Source organism: Schistocerca gregaria, chromosome 5 (genome assembly GCF_023897955.1).
Source record: "Schistocerca gregaria isolate iqSchGreg1 chromosome 5, iqSchGreg1.2, whole genome shotgun sequence".
NCBI lineage: Eukaryota > Metazoa > Arthropoda > Insecta > Orthoptera > Acrididae > Schistocerca > Schistocerca gregaria.
The window spans coordinates 198,125,175-198,142,122 of NC_064924.1; the positions used below are offsets into that span (position 1 = coordinate 198,125,175).

Sequence of the window (16,948 nt, forward strand, 5' to 3'; positions counted from 1 at the left end):
ATACTCTGTGAAACATGGTGCATGCTCAGCATTGCCACACCACCAATGAGCAATATTTCAAAGATGGAATTAGTGCCTGTCCACAAGTATTGTTACAATCCAGACATGGTTATCTTCTTCCCTGACAAATGGAACACTACAGTGTCCTCCTGTGTTCAGAATACAGCATAAAAATGTGTGGAATTTTGGTGATGCAGTGTACACAAAATTAGAAGGAGAGCTGCCAAGCTGCCTCCAGAGGAAGATCATCAAACTTCTTCACAATACCTTCTAAGCAAAAACTGTCAACAAACTTCAACCACAAGTTGCTGCACCTCCATAACTTTAACAGCTGCCTTAAGTCCACAAATAGGACATTGCACCATGTCCCATATTCTGCAATATAGGAGCAGCAAATACAGCTTGACGAAACATGTGACTGCTCTCTTGAATCTGTCTGTGGGAAAATGTGAGTATCATACCCACAGTTCCATTCATTTTGTACATCTGCAAGAACTTTGCCGTAATGATAGTGACCTGTTGATGAGTTAGACATAGTGTTCCTCTTCACCAGGTACTACTAAATGATTCCATGAAACTGATTACCAACAAATTAAAGACCAACCTGATGAGAATCTTCATGTATGTGCTCACCTCAACTTATTTCCTGTCTGATGGAAATTATTATGAACAGACAGATGATGTAGCCATCGGGTGTCCTCTGTTGCCAGTCATGGTGAATTTATTTATGGAAGGCTCTGGAGCTAGCTCAACGAAAACCAACCTTTTCTATCATTAAGTGGATGACATATTTGTCATTTGGCCGCATGGACAAGATGGCTTGGATGGATTTCTCCATCACCTTAACTTGTTTCATCCCAGCATACAGTTACCATGAAGATGGAACAAGACGGCACCCTGCCATTTCTTGATGTCCTGATGAAATGGAAACCAGATGGCAGGCAGGGAAACAAGTTGTAGAGAAAAACAACACACATTGACCTGTATCTCCATGTCTCTAGTAATCGCCAAAACTTCTACTGGGAAGGCATTTTATGTGCACTGGTTCACAGGGCACAACCCATCTGTGATGAAGGTAGCCATCCAACTGAGTGGAAGCACCTAGTGACAACATTCCAAAGAAATGGGTACAGCAGAAAAAGCTAAGGCATGCATTTAGACATACTGTACCTAGACAACAGCAAGAAGAAAAGAGGGTCAAAAATCATTAGTTTGCATCCCATTTATCAGGAATGTCTCCAGAAAGTCGGCAGAATAATGGAGTGACAATGTTACATTTGTATTCCCCTACCCAAGACCTTCACACTACTGTGTTCAGTAAAGGATGATCTAAACTTTTGAAAACCAGTGTCCTTACTAGTGCAGCACAGTGTACATTGAAGAAACAGTACACATTGTAGAAGAGAGGTGCTGTGAACATGAACACCACTACGAAATATGCCAGACCACCAAAGAAGTCATGGCTGACCATAGTATAAAACATTTTCTTCAGGCAACTGTTAACAGCATTAGTATATTTGTTGAAATGGATAATGAACACAGTGCTGTACAGTGTAAAATGAAACCAGCAAAAAATAGTGAAACTTCAGAAAAGAAATGCAATTTACCCAGAAATCCTAAGATTTTAATTATTTATGAAAAATTTAATTTACAAAGACACTATCACACAGCATTCATGCATTTATATGACATGAGAGAACACTGAATGACGTGAAAAACATAAAGGACGTAACTAGTCTGCATTCCAACACTGGCCCCTACAACAAGTAGACTACTGGTGACCCAAGTTAAAAGTGCAATCTAATACATCACAAAGTTAAATCAAAGATCATATGATCAAACACAGACTGACAATAAAGTGAAGTAATACTTAGTATTATCACAGAGCGGTATACAGTCAGTGGGAAAATAAGCTATTAATCAAATGATTGCAATGATACACATTTTTAATACATCATTTTCAAACATTTTAATTACCAAATTTTCAAATTTTTATACACATAAAAATATAATAAAAATGAACTTATAAAAATAAAGATTATATGTCTTGCTGACAATATGTCTTATTCAAGTAAAACATAATCTAAAACTTGGTTCTGATTTCACATCAATGCATAGAAAAAGTATTTAGGCATGTCAGTAAACCTTATTGAAATCATTATCAGTAGTAAAAGTAGTGTAAAATCAAAATGATGAAGTACATATATTGTTTTGTCTCTGCATAAAACAGTGAGCCTGTACAGAAAAGATCACAAAGCAAATATAGCAAACATTACTCAAATCTCAAGACTTAAGAACAATCTAAATGAAGAACCTGATGCATCAGGAGAAGCAAGATTTGAATCATGTATTATGATGTCATATGAAAACTTTTTTTATGCTTTGGCATAATACAGAACATAGTATATTGAGAACAAGAAGAGACAAAGAGCATCTGGACATAGACACTAATAACATTATTCCTTACATAAGACGTGTGTGCCCATCATTTCCAGTAATGCCAATATATAAAAGTACTATTACAGTTCATATTGTCAGGGATCTGCCAGTAACTTCAGTCTCCTAAACTGTCAGTGATAGAACCACACCATATGTAAGAAAGGTTAACAGGGCTCAGAATGTCAAATCTATACTAAAAAAAAATTGTAAATTGATCTGTCAAAAGAAAACAAGATTTTATATCACATATGAAAATATCATACAAAGAGATTATAAAAATGGGCGTATTATACTCCTTGATATAAAGAATGTGCTATGAAGAAGAAACACAGTGACTGGACACAAAAAAACGGAATTATAAATTTATTTAGCTGCAACAGGAGATACTGACTACATAACAATAAGCTATATAGCCTACACTATGACGTTATGAAGAAGCTCTCTGTGGGGCGGCGAAGAAGTTGTCGAATGAGTTGTTTGAATGTTCATTTCACGTAACAGACAATTGCCGATGCAACATATGTAGGACGGCGAAGAAGTCGTTGTTTAATGTTGAATGAAAGTTGAACATTGCCACCTTAAATCACGCGAGCCTGGCAACTAATTTGGTGGCCAGTCAGAAAGCGAAGGGAAACTTACTGACCTTAGTTCCCAGTCTGCACGGCCACATTCCTGTACAGCCCAGCTAAACGAAAAATATCCATAGTTCTTCACGGGATTAGGGCTGCTTCAATAAAATTTAAAGTTCCAAACAAGATTTTATTATCTTAAAGGCTCACACAAATTACTCGAAACTTCTGAAAATGCTCAAGACATTAAATATTGTTAATTCAGCCAATCGTTTAATAGTTCAGAGGCGACTTCTACAGCAAGTTCCTCCCGAATAGTTCATTACTCTAACTAACGGTGCTCTATTAATAGTTCGCAATAATGTTAAAAAAAAAAGATTAATGCTCGCCTTAAAAGTGGAGTTAGTCACCACTTGCCACGCGGAATTATACTTCACACGGACGGCACAATAACAGTTTGTTACCGAAGTCTAAACGATCCAGGACGGTGTACAGTCCTCGCGATTTTCAATGTCCGTTTACATTGCTAAGTACGCGCAGGTCACAGCCCGCTATGACGTCACCCGAGGCGAGGCGCGATCGGACGTTAAGCTCGCGTGGACTAGGCGTTGGTCTAATGCGGAGTGAGCTTACTACTGCCTCTGCCGCTCTTTTTATATAGCTCCGGCGCGTACCGCCAAGAGAGCATCTGTTCTTTTCGTTCCTATGCAGACGCCTGCAGCCAAAATGATCGCTATCTCAGGCACATAATCTTAAATATCACATTTAATAATAGCTTTACAAACTTCTCAATTTTTGTATACATACATCTGAGCAGTACAGAAGCACGTAGAAAATCTCAGCCCGCTAAAATTAAAACTTTACTCTCTAGAATTTTTACAATGGAACTAACGGTAGATTGTTACCTCTGAACCATAGCTTTATCAAGACTTGTAACAGCTGTTAATTATGCTACAAGACTAAAACTTGGTGTAGCTTTGTTAATTGTCCTATCTGATCATTGGTCTTAAAGAATTTGTTTTATCATTAAAATTTAAAGTACTTAATCTATAATGCTTATGTACATTTTACTCACAAAAGTAGTTTTTACTAAATTACTAAAAAACTAGAAGAGGTAACTGATTGTGGTATTTCCATTATTATTATTAGGGTGAACTGAAGCATCCTACCAATTTTCAATATTGTAGCTCTATTATTTCGCGCCTCTGATTTTTCCGAAAAACGCGGATTCTGGAGTCAATTTTAGTTTTATGGTTTTGGAAACCAGCACCACTCATTAATGACTTCTTACTGCACCTTCTCACCAAATTTTGGCTTCCTAGCGTCATTATTTAGCGCCTCCTATTTTTCTTTCAAAACGTGAATTTTACGTAAACTACTAATTTTATAACATTAAGATTTGTTACCTGAAACATTATTACATAGAACTATACATTAACAAAGTTTTACACACAAATCTTAATTTTTACTTTTATGTTAAATGTGGTGCAATACTATATGCAGGCGCGTTTCGATGACGTGACGCTACTAGCAGTGAACTAGGGTAAGTCCCGTGCACTCGCTCGCCTCTGTATCTTATACATGATACAGCGCTTGCTTTGCTTCATCACCCCCTTTTTAATTTTCGTGAAAATCTATTTTTGAACAAAATTAAATTTCTAAAAGAACAAACAAGCGATGGATTACTTTAGTATACCTCTTTCAACTTAAGTTGCTTCTTCTTAGGAAATTCCTTATTACTACATACACAAAATAACCATACTCATATACACATAGAAAACCTAGTACAGAAGACATTCACAAATTATTTACATACATTTACATGGAAATATAAATTTTTCAATGGTTACAAAATAGTTATTTTTTTTTTCTTTAAAATCAGTCTCTTCCTGAAAAAGAAAATACACACGACTATTATCACTGCAACGCACTCACATTTTTCTTTTACTATAATACTCGGCACTGTGGTGGGTGTCCTATTGTAACACTCATTTAATTTCACTGATTGACAAAATTGTGGGAGGAAATTGTATTCACTGTGGTTTGCGTCTCTACTTCCAATCTCCCTACCGCTTGTTGTCAGTCATTCATGCAGCCTGCATGTCCCTGAGAAACAGACAATACAGTCTAAGTTTCTGTTTTCAACTTATATCTAAGGTAGGACAAAGTACATTTTATAGTTTATATTCTGGCACTATTTTACTAATTGTGAAGTTGTCAGAAAGACATTTAGCACTAAGTCGTATCTGATACAATAGCTCCTACTTTCTTCTTTCATAAATAATCTTTTAGGTTCCTAAATAGTGAAAATTCTTTTAGCAAATTAATATATTAAGATCTTGCTTCAACTTAGAAAATTGAGTAACCTTTTAGTTTTAATGTACTCTGGCTTAATTATCGTATGGATTAGTTCATCAAAGAAGTCATTTGCTGACCAGCACTTTGCTTTATTGTATGAATTACTAAAGAAATTAGTTATTTTCAGTATACCGATTCCAAATTTCTGCATTTTCCAATATTTGTGTGTTTCTGTTGTCTGTTTAACTATTTATTTGCCTCAAGCAAGATTTAGCGTTTTTCACCATTTCACGAGACGTGAGGGAATTATTCTTTAATCCTACATCATTTACTTCAATTTACTTACTTCACTTCTTCACCTTATTCATTTTCTCCCTTTTCTTCCAGATTCAAAATACTTCATTTCTCCACTTCTTTCTCCCTTTTCCTTTTGTCAGCCTATTGACGTCCTGTTTCTATATATTTGGTGCGATCCTCACACCACTTCCACACATCTCCATTTATTTAATTCTAAAACGCCATTGCTTGCCTCTATGAGCATTACCTTCTTACGCTGTTTTCCTTCAGACAACCTTATTTCTAGCAACATACTACCTTCTGCATAATCTCATGGATTATTCATATTCATACCGTACTTCGTATACTGCAAAGTGTCTCTCTTAGTTGTAGTTTCTAACCCTTTACAATTACTTGAAATATTTTAATTTATTTATTTTAGCCATGTTTGCCTCTTATTGGTACTCAGACTTTTGTTTTGCCATTCACTAGGTAGATCCTTACTAAGAATACTTAAAACCTAATAGCATATATACAACATGAAGACATATGTGATTCTTACCTGTTATGATAGACCAGAAGAAGGGAATGAAACTTGAAAAGGAAATAAAGTTTCACCCAGCTGGGACTGCACGGTACGCCAAACCGTGTATCCGCCAAAGAGTGGCAGACTCCCTACAGTAATTAATTACTGTTAATTTTAAATTCCTTTAGATCCACAATATTTCTTAGACCTAGTTCTCTCTTACTCTTTGGATATTCCAAACGATAGGCATTTGCATGAGGTTTACTTACTATTCTAAATGGTCCATGATATACATGCATAAACTTTTTAGTTTCTGCAGAAATTTTCTTTGATTTTTCTTTTGTTTTGACCAGCACTAGCTCACCAATTTTAAAACTAGTGGGGGAAGCCCTTGCATCATGCCTCTTTTTCCTATCTAAAGCTCTTTTGCGTATATTTGCCCTGGCCTGTGCTTTCTTCTCATCCAATGTACTCTGACTTAGAACTAGAAAGTCAATCATACTCCGAATGATATTATGTGGTTCCTGATTGAACATCATATTCTTTATTACTCTAATAGGCAGTTCCCAAGTTTCATTACTACCGCCTATATGACTTCCTATAAAAGACTCTCTTATCACTTTAGAGTCAGGTAAAGTTAAAATTAAGTTGTTCTGATCAAAATTGATCTTTCCCTGGTACTTTGATAAGAAATCAGTACCAATCAACATATCAACACTTAAGCCTAGCACAATCAAACAAGGATGATCTATTACTACGTCATTTATACCAATGGGTATCAAAGCTTCGTGTTGAACTGGTCTAGAGACTTTTCCAGTAGCACCTATAATCTTTAAGCCACTTACTTTCATAACTGTTAACTTCTCTTTATTGGGTATGGTGTCAAAAAATGTTTGTGATAAAGCACTTGCTTCACTGCCACTGTCAAGCAGACAACGCACAGTGACTCCTGATATGTTTACTTTGATAACAGGGTGAGTTATTTTCAATTGAACAGGTTGCTCACACACCTCGTCTAATAAATCTCGTTCTATGTTCTTCCAGCTAAAGTAATTCTGATCAGTTGCAATTACGTTTACATTTACATCCTGGGGCTCATCATGCTCTATAATCTTAGCTGCTTTTTCTAATCTGTCCACTAACTTTAAATCGAAGCATCTGACGACTTTTTCTACTTTTGTTTGCTGCACATCAGCCAAACTATCCTCTACCTCTGAGCAACTGCGTCCCTGCGCAATATTGCTGTTCATAAGAATGTCGTCACGTTCAACCATTTGTGGCACGTTTACACAGCTACTAGATTCTTTCACCTCGTTACTATTTCTACCCCCTTCATTCATCATTTCCTCCTCTCTAAAGTTTTGCAGTACTGATTCTACTTCTGCTACTTCTACTTCAGCTTTTAGATTGCCATTTTCATCGAAGATGTAAGCTTTTACTTCATCATTATTCCCATCAGACTCAAACCCATTATCTATTTCTTCCCCATTATCTACCTTGAGTTCCTGTTCTTCCTTGACCCATTTTTCTAGTGTATCCAAAATACTATCCACTATTTTGTGAGAGTGGCTTAACACATCACTGGTATTATCTGTATTTATTTCGTCATCCATGTTGTCTGTCTGTGTATGTTGGCTGATTGTCTGTGTTTCCGTTACTGGCTGTGTTACTGTTACCGCCTGGTGAGCGCCAGTTTCCTCATAGACGGGATTTAGTTTCCCACACGCGGCCTGTTGTGTTCATCTGTGACACCACTAGATATAGTAGCATCATGACTCCCTTCTTGTCTTAATGGCATAGTATTTACTTCTTCACTTTCGTCATAGTAGTTGTTACGAAAGCGTGGTGAGTATCTACCCCCTCTTCCTCTGCCACGGCTTTGGTTTCGATAGTTTGTTTTGGTGTGCCTAACTTCCATATTTCTAACGTTCACGTTTCCATTATTTTGTACGTGATTGTTAGAAGATTTGTTATTCTGCTGCACCTGCTCCTCAGCAGCAGCTACTCTTTCCACTCTTTCCAGATATTCAATAAATTTGTCTATATTATCTCTAGGGGCGGAAATGATCCTCTTCTGCCAGTACCACGGCAGCTTACCTTCTAAACCCATAATGATCATATCTGGCTTCATCTTTTCTGTCAAATGTGACAGTCTTGAAACCCACTTCCTAGCGAAATCCTTTACTGATTTACGCCCTGGGAAAAACTTCTTACCACTCCAGAATTCCCTTAACACATCATTTTGTTTGTTATGTGACCAGTATTCGTTGAGAAATGCAGACTTAAATTCAGATAAAGTTTTACATTTGATCATTACATCCGCTGACCATCGCAAAGCATCACCTGACAAATGACTTCTTATAAATGAAATTTTTTTTCTTTCTGACCACGTGTTGGGGAGAACATCCTCAAAGTCATTCCAAAATTCAAGAGGGTGAATGTACTTATCAGGATCAAAGCGCAAAAACTGTCGACACCCTATAAAAGCGGCGTCAACTGAAGTCACATGCTGTACAGTAGAATGACTAGAATTAACAGAGGTTACTCTATTTTCTAGGTTAGCAATGTTAGTATTTAATTCCTCTACTTGTGACTCTACTGCTTCTATCCTGGCAGAACATCTTTGTTCCACTGCACCACGAATTTCGGTACAGGTTTCTTTTACTTTCTCAATGTTTTTCTGACAAGTATCTACTTTAATTTGTACCTCTTTAACTTTGTCAGAGCAAAGTTTGGACTCGTTGCTCAATCTTTCGGACAACCTCACTTCCAAAAGTTCATCTGCCTCTTGATAATTTTTTTGAATTTGATCTATTTCACATTTGAAAGTAGTATGCATTTTAGTTAACTGTTGCCCTACTTTTACTTGAATGTCATGATGAATAGCATCTATCTTATAATTCAAACTATTCCATTTTGATTGCAGTTCTTCTTTTAGTTCTTTATTACTATCCTCAATTTTATTTTCCAACCCTTTATTACTAACCTCAATTTTATTCTCCAACTCTTTATTACTATTTTCAATTTTAGCCTCAATTTTATTTTGGTTTGATTCGAGTTTGGCAAACAGTATTTGCATCCAATCCGGAGCTTCTACCTTGATACTTTGTATCTCTTGACTTGACTGAGCTGGAGATATATTGAGCTCAGTTTCACTACCTGACAAAGTTAGCAACTCTACTGGCTCCCTTTTGACTTCTATTTCACTTATTGATTGCATCCCTGCACTCTCATTTAAATTAAAGTCATAATTTACTGGTGACAAATTACGTTCTAGTTCAATATTTGAGGGATTAATGGAACCATCCTCATTAAACTCAATTCCTGATCCTGAGGATTCTTGGTCAGAGACCGGTTCCCTTCTGAAATGTACATTACTTTCCATATCTTTTAGTTTGTTAGCAGCAGTTAATAAATATTTTAAAAGTCTTTGACTTAACTTAAATGCTTGATTTCGACGAATGATGTCGTCGCGGTGTACCAGCAATCGTGATGCGACGCGTCGCGACGTATTGAAGGCAGCAGCAGCAGCCGTAGCGTCGAGTACCGCCACAGGAATCGCCTACTGCAATAGCTCCAGGGGGGGGGGGGGGGGGGGGGGGGCAGCAAGGCACCGTTGACCGCTCGGCGCAGCCGGCAGCTGTCTCGCAGATCAGCGCAGCTCCGCGATGACGCACCGTCTTCCTTTAGTCTCAGCGCCGTCGGCAGCCGCGATCCAGCATCGTCGCCTTCCTCACCATCGTCACTAACCAACGTACAGCGGTAGACACTTATTGTTTATACACTACACCTGCCTTTACTGGTAACACTGTTCCCACACTAGTTCAATTCAGTGTCCTGTTATTGCCTACCGAGTTCGTTAATTTATACCAATCGCTTTCACACATCGAGCACTTTTATTTGCTTTTAATTCAGTTTTCCCGGCCGATAAGCACCATATGTGGGGCGGCGAAGAAGTTGTGGGACGGCGAAGAAGTCGTTGTTTAATGTTGAATGAAAGTTGAACATTGCCACCTTAAATCACGCGAGCCTGGCAACTAATTTGGTGGCCAGTCAGAAAGCGAAGGGAAACTTACTGACCTTAGTTCCCAGTCTGCACGGCCACATTCCTGTACAGCCCAGCTAAACGAAAAATATCCATAGTTCTTCACGGGATTAGGGCTGCTTCAATAAAATTTAAAGTTCCAAACAAGATTTTATTATCTTAAAGGCTCACACAAATTACTCGAAACTTCTGAAAATGCTCAAGACATTAAATATTGTTAATTCAGCCAATCGTTTAATAGTTCAGAGGCGACTTCTACAGCAAGTTCCTCCCGAATAGTTCATTACTCTAACTAACGGTGCTCTATTAATAGTTCGCAATAATGTTAAAAAAAAAAGATTAATGCTCGCCTTAAAAGTGGAGTTAGTCACCACTTGCCACGCGGAATTATACTTCACACGGACGGCACAATAACAGTTTGTTACCGAAGTCTAAACGATCCAGGACGGTGTACAGTCCTCGCGATTTTCAATGTCCGTTTACATTGCTAAGTACGCGCAGGTCACAGCCCGCTATGACGTCACCCGAGGCGAGGCGCGATCGGACGTTAAGCTCGCGTGGACTAGGCGTTGGTCTAATGCGGAGTGAGCTTACTACTGCCTCTGCCGCTCTTTTTATATAGCTCCGGCGCGTACCGCCAAGAGAGCATCTGTTCTTTTCGTTCCTATGCAGACGCCTGCAGCCAAAATGATCGCTATCTCAGGCACATAATCTTAAATATCACATTTAATAATAGCTTTACAAACTTCTCAATTTTTGTATACATACATCTGAGCAGTACAGAAGCACGTAGAAAATCTCAGCCCGCTAAAATTAAAACTTTACTCTCTAGAATTTTTACAATGGAACTAACGGTAGATTGTTACCTCTGAACCATAGCTTTATCAAGACTTGTAACAGCTGTTAATTATGCTACAAGACTAAAACTTGGTGTAGCTTTGTTAATTGTCCTATCTGATCATTGGTCTTAAAGAATTTGTTTTATCATTAAAATTTAAAGTACTTAATCTATAATGCTTATGTACATTTTACTCACAAAAGTAGTTTTTACTAAATTACTAAAAAACTAGAAGAGGTAACTGATTGTGGTATTTCCATTATTATTATTAGGGTGAACTGAAGCATCCTACCAATTTTCAATATTGTAGCTCTATTATTTCGCGCCTCTGATTTTTCCGAAAAACGCGGATTCTGGAGTCAATTTTAGTTTTATGGTTTTGGAAACCAGCACCACTCATTAATGACTTCTTACTGCACCTTCTCACCAAATTTTGGCTTCCTAGCGTCATTATTTAGCGCCTCCTATTTTTCTTTCAAAACGTGAATTTTACGTAAACTACTAATTTTATAACATTAAGATTTGTTACCTGTAACATTATTACATAGAACTATACATTAACAAAGTTTTACACACAAATCTTAATTTTTACTTTTATGTTAAATGTGGTGCAATACTATATGCAGGCGCGTTTCGATGACGTGACGCTACTAGCAGTGAACTAGGGTAAGTCCCGTGCACTCGCTCGCCTCTGTATCTTATACATGATACAGCGCTTGCTTTGCTTCATCTCCTAGTTATAAGGTTTTATCTGTCTGGGAGTGGGCAGTAACTAACTTGTTTCACATAGTTACTTGTTTCAAATTAAATATAAGGGATGTAATCTTAACTTATTCATATAACATGTTAATCCAGATGATAAAATACATCTATGTGCAAGAATTTAAAAATGGCGGTAGGGGATAGTATTACTGTAATAGTATATACCGGATATGGAACCTTTGGCTATACCACAGCACGCATCCTGTATGTCATTTAGACAACAGTGTAATTAATTTCAGTATTGCACCTGTATTGGCACTAAAGTGATTTATTTTAAACAGTGGTAACTTAAAGGCATAGTTATGAAGTTCTAGATAGCGTATCACTTGTCTCACCCTATTTCATTCTATTGGTTCAGCAGCACTCTTCATCATACATTTCTCATGGAAAACATAACTATTATTAATGATGTAGTTAAGCTTTTGACAAAGCAAGTAACCTGGAGTGTTGATATACTTGATGATTGGCCTAATCGTGTCCCTCTTTTGTGTATCTTTGGTTGGACCATAAGCCACACTAAATTTGGGTTCATTACAAGTGCATTCTGTTTTTGAAGTTCATTAGACAAATATCAAATATTACTTTTTTTTCTTTTAGATGTTTTTGGAAAGAATGTGTGGGGTCATTTTCTAGTTTTGTAGTGTTATTTTATTCAATAATTCATGTGCTTTAATAATGTAGTCATTGATATATAAAACAAGTAAAGAACTGCCTTTATCTCTTTTCTATATTAAGGCTTGTCCCTCATCAGGCTGTTTGTTAATATTTTACAGTGTGATGTTCAAGGTTATTAACTTTGTTTCTCTTATTTTCTTGTGCATAATAAATATATTACAAGACTAGTTGCAAGTATGAAAGTATTAATCAATCAAAGTGAGAATTCATTAACAGGGAAAAGCTAAATTTGTTAAACAATATGTACAGTAACAATAAGCTTTAAGAACAAGCCTTAATAGTGAAATCAAATAAATGTAGTTTTTAATTGTTTTATATATCAATAATTACATTAGTAAAATACGTGAAGTTTTTGACTCAAATAAAATTACAAAAAAAGATAATGATCCCACAGATTCTTTCCAAAAATCAGGTAATATTCAGTATTCGTTTAATAATTTTCCAAGAAACAATGCATTTGTAATGAACCCAAAATCACCTAGGCTTAGGTCCCAACTGAGGATACACAGATGTGGCATACCGTTGAGGACAGTTGTCAATTGTGTTAACAGCCCAATTTACTTATTTTGTCAAGAGCTTAAGTACATCATTAATAATAATTATGTTTTACATGAGAAATGAGTAATTGAGAAGGCTGCTGAATTGGTTAGACTTTTTAATGAGATCCTTGTGCCTGATAATACTTCCTTTTGATGTAGTTAATTTATATACTGATTTATCAGTTGAAGAATATATTGAGTTAGGGAGAACCTCCTACTACACAAGAAATTGAGCATCTCTCAAATTAAGGAATTAATTGAACTTTTGTTCCTAGTCATATATTATAATTACTTTTCTTTGGAGGGAGAATTTTATAAATAGCCAAGTGGCCTCTCCATGGAGTGTTGCCAGATTGGCACCCTTACCAGTACTTTTCTTGACAGCATTGAACATAATAAAATTTTGAATAGTAATTGTGAAGTTGTTAAAAAAATACTATAAATGATATGTAGATGACACTACCTTTTTGATAGGTGGTGATAGTAATGATGTGGAAACATTACATCAGTTATTTGATGGTGTGTATTCTTGTTTGAAATTTATTGTGGAAACTGAAGTAAATAGGGGAATTAACTTTTTGAACCTTAGAGTGGAAAAATATGATAGCAAACATCTTTCATGTTTATAGAAAGCCAACCACTACAGATACAATCATTAATAATAGCTTCAGTCACCTAGAAATGTATAAACATGCTATTTTTTTAATTCAGCACTAGACAGGATGATTAGGCTACTACAGTAAATCAGAATGTTGAAAAAGAACTGAATACATTGAAATATATAGCTGATAAAAATAGATTTGATCCTTACATTGTAATAGGAGTATTCAGTAAGAAAATGAAAGTTAAGGAGAAGGCTAATAATTATAAAATTGCTTTGAAAAAGATAAAAGAGAGTACAATTCCTGAATATGCAATTCTGCCTTATTGTGGCAATGTTTATGAGAACATTATACAGTGTTTCAATATAAGCAACATAATAGTATTGTTTCAGACTGGTAATAGGTTGGGAAAAAACATAATATGACACTTGGCAGGAGGTTGTATATGATCAGTCCAGAGTTTTGAATCAGAACAATGTGACAAAAGTTGTATAGGTCAGACTCAAACATGTAGGAAACTAAGAAAAAAGACTGAGTGGGGTGACGCAGTGGCTGGCACACTGGACTTGCATTTGGGAGGACAACAGTTCAATCCTGAGTCCAGCCATCCTGATTTAGGTTTTCCATTATTTCCCTAAATTGCTCCAGGCAAATGCCGGGATGGTTCCTTTGAAAAGGCATGGCTAACTTCCTTCCTTGTCCTTCCCTAATTCGATGAGACTGATGACCTTGCTGTCTGGTCTCCTTCCACAAACAACACAACCCAACCCAACCCCAAGAAAAAGGAACAAAGAACATGCATATCTCAGCAATACATCTGCTCTAGGAACCCCCTTGAAAGCTCATAATCACACTCCAGGCAACATCTCAGATCAGACAGAATTATTGCTCAGAGCTGATAAAGATATTAATATTAATTTGTTAGAAGAGACTGAAAATATTGCAAACTTGATTTCACACCCAGGTAGAGTTCTTAAAGAACAGACTGATTGAAAACAAAAATTATTTGAATACCTTTGCTACTTTATTCAAAAGTATATTAATGACATGGAAAAATGTGGCTACAGCCTAAAATAACTGTGTTTTTGCATATTTATAGGACAGATGTTCATACGCTGTGTTTTTTTTATAATATATTCTTTATAGTATGGAGTATAATATACCTGTTTTCATAATCTCTTTGTATGATATTTTCACATGTGATATAAAATATTCTTTCAACTGACATATCAGATGTATATTTTTAATTTTTTTAAAAAGAGTTGATGCGTTATGAGTTCTGTTAATCTTACTTATGGTATGGTTGGATCACTGACAGTTTAGGAGAATGAAGTTAGTGACGGATCCCTGACAGATATTTACAGTGATCGTAATTTTATATAGTAATGTTATTGGAAGCATTAGGTGTGCACGTCTTATGTAAGAAATGATATTAGTACTATATCCAGATGCCCCTTCTCTCTTTGCATATTTCTTACTATCCAATGCATAAAAACATTTTTGTATAACACCAGTAAATGTGATTTAAATCTTTTTCTCTTGGCGCATTAGGTTCTTCATTTAGGTTGTACTTAGATTTTAGCAATTTTTGTTATTTATTCTTCGTGATCTGTTCTATACAGGCTAACTGTTTTATGCAAAAAGAAAATAATATATGTATTTTGTCATTTTGATTTTCCACTACATGAGAATTGCTTTTACTGCTTGATACTGACTTCAGTATAATGTGACAGACATTGTCAGTATGACTTGTGCATTAAAGAACTGAAAATGCTGTTAAAAATACTGCATAAAGTTGCATGCTTTTTCAATTAACGGCTCATTTTTTCACTGACTATATGATTCTCTGTGATAATAACAATGCAGGAAAAGACACATTGCTACATACCATAAAGAAGACATGTTAAGTTGCTGACAGGCACAATTAAAAGACACTTACATAAAGATTTTGACCACAGGCCTCATCAGCAAAAGAAAAACACACCACATCATTCATACACACAAGCAAGCATATCTCACCCACACACAATCGCCAACTCCAGCACCTCAGGTCGGAGATGATCCAGCCCGAGATGCTGGAGTTGGCGCTCATGTGTGCATGATGGATGCTTCTTTGTATGTATGAATGATGTGTGTTTTTCTGATGAAGGCTGTGGCTGAAAGCCTGTTATAAGTGTCTTATGATTGTGCCTGTCTGCAACTTAATGTTTCTTCTCTGCAGTAAGTAGCAATCTGTCTACATCTACATTACATCCATACTCTGCAAGCCACCTGACGGTGTGTGGCAGAGGGTACTCTGAGTACCTCTATCGGTTCTCCCTTCTATTCCAGTCTCGTATTGTTCGTGGAAAGAAGGATTTTCGGTATGCCTCTGTGTGGGCTCTAATCTCTCTGATTTTATCCTCATGGTCTCTTCAAGAGATATACGTAGGAGGGAGCAATATACTGCTTGACTCATCGATGAAGGTATGTTCTCAAAACTTCAACAAAAGCCCGTACCGAGCTACTGAGCGTCTCTCCTGCAGAGTCTTTTACTGGAGTTTATCTTTCATCTCCATAATGCTTTCGCGATTACTAAATGATCCTGCAATGAAGCGCACTACTCTCCGTTCGATCTTCTCTATTTCTTCTATCAACCCTGCCTGTACGGATCCCACACTGCTGAGCAATATTCAAGCAGTGGACGCACAAGTGTACTGTAACCTACTGCCTTTTTCTACATTGTTGATACTCCTACCTGGAGTTTCCATACTCTGTGATAGTGTTATGTTGTACTTCTCTTTACTCTCAGTCTGTATTTGATCACACAATCTTTGGTTTAACTTTAGATAACCTCGATTATCAGTAGTCTACTTGGTAAAAGTTGTATGAGCCAGCGTTGTAATGCAGAAACCATTCATGAATAAACTGATATACAAGACAGCATTGTGTTCATCATGCATTTCAACAAACATAGTACAAAAGCAGGCCGTACTATGGCTAATAAGGAGCTTAGGCAAGGTTTCTCAATCTGGGATTGTTTGGTTCTCTTGCCATCTTGCAGGTCTTAGTAAAAGTGTTCCAGCAATGAGGAAGTATTAACTCTATTTGCCAAGAATTGGTCAAGGATAAAAAAATTTCTTAATCAGAAAAACACTCATGACAAAAATAATTTAATTTTGATAAAGACTGGATTGTTTTTTGTGATGAGAGAGTCTCTTGGCTACACCGGAATTTTCCACAGTGTGTTCAGAAATTAGTGTTTTGCTGAGAAATGAAAAAGAAAAGCCTGCTTGGTAATGGGATGTAGTGCATGAATATATCACTAAACATTATATATGTCAGCTTCTAAGGTCTTTTATTCACGTCTCCATGTCCCACAGTTAATCTTCAGCCACGC

The 16,948-nt window shown here is 36.5% G+C and overlaps 1 protein-coding gene across 3 annotated transcripts in view; it reads left to right on the forward strand.

The window, feature by feature from the left end:
* LOC126271857 (zinc finger protein 239-like) overlaps positions 1-16,948 on the forward strand; it is a 260,845-nt gene that overhangs the window by 241,111 nt on the left and 2,786 nt on the right. The window lies entirely within an intron of this gene.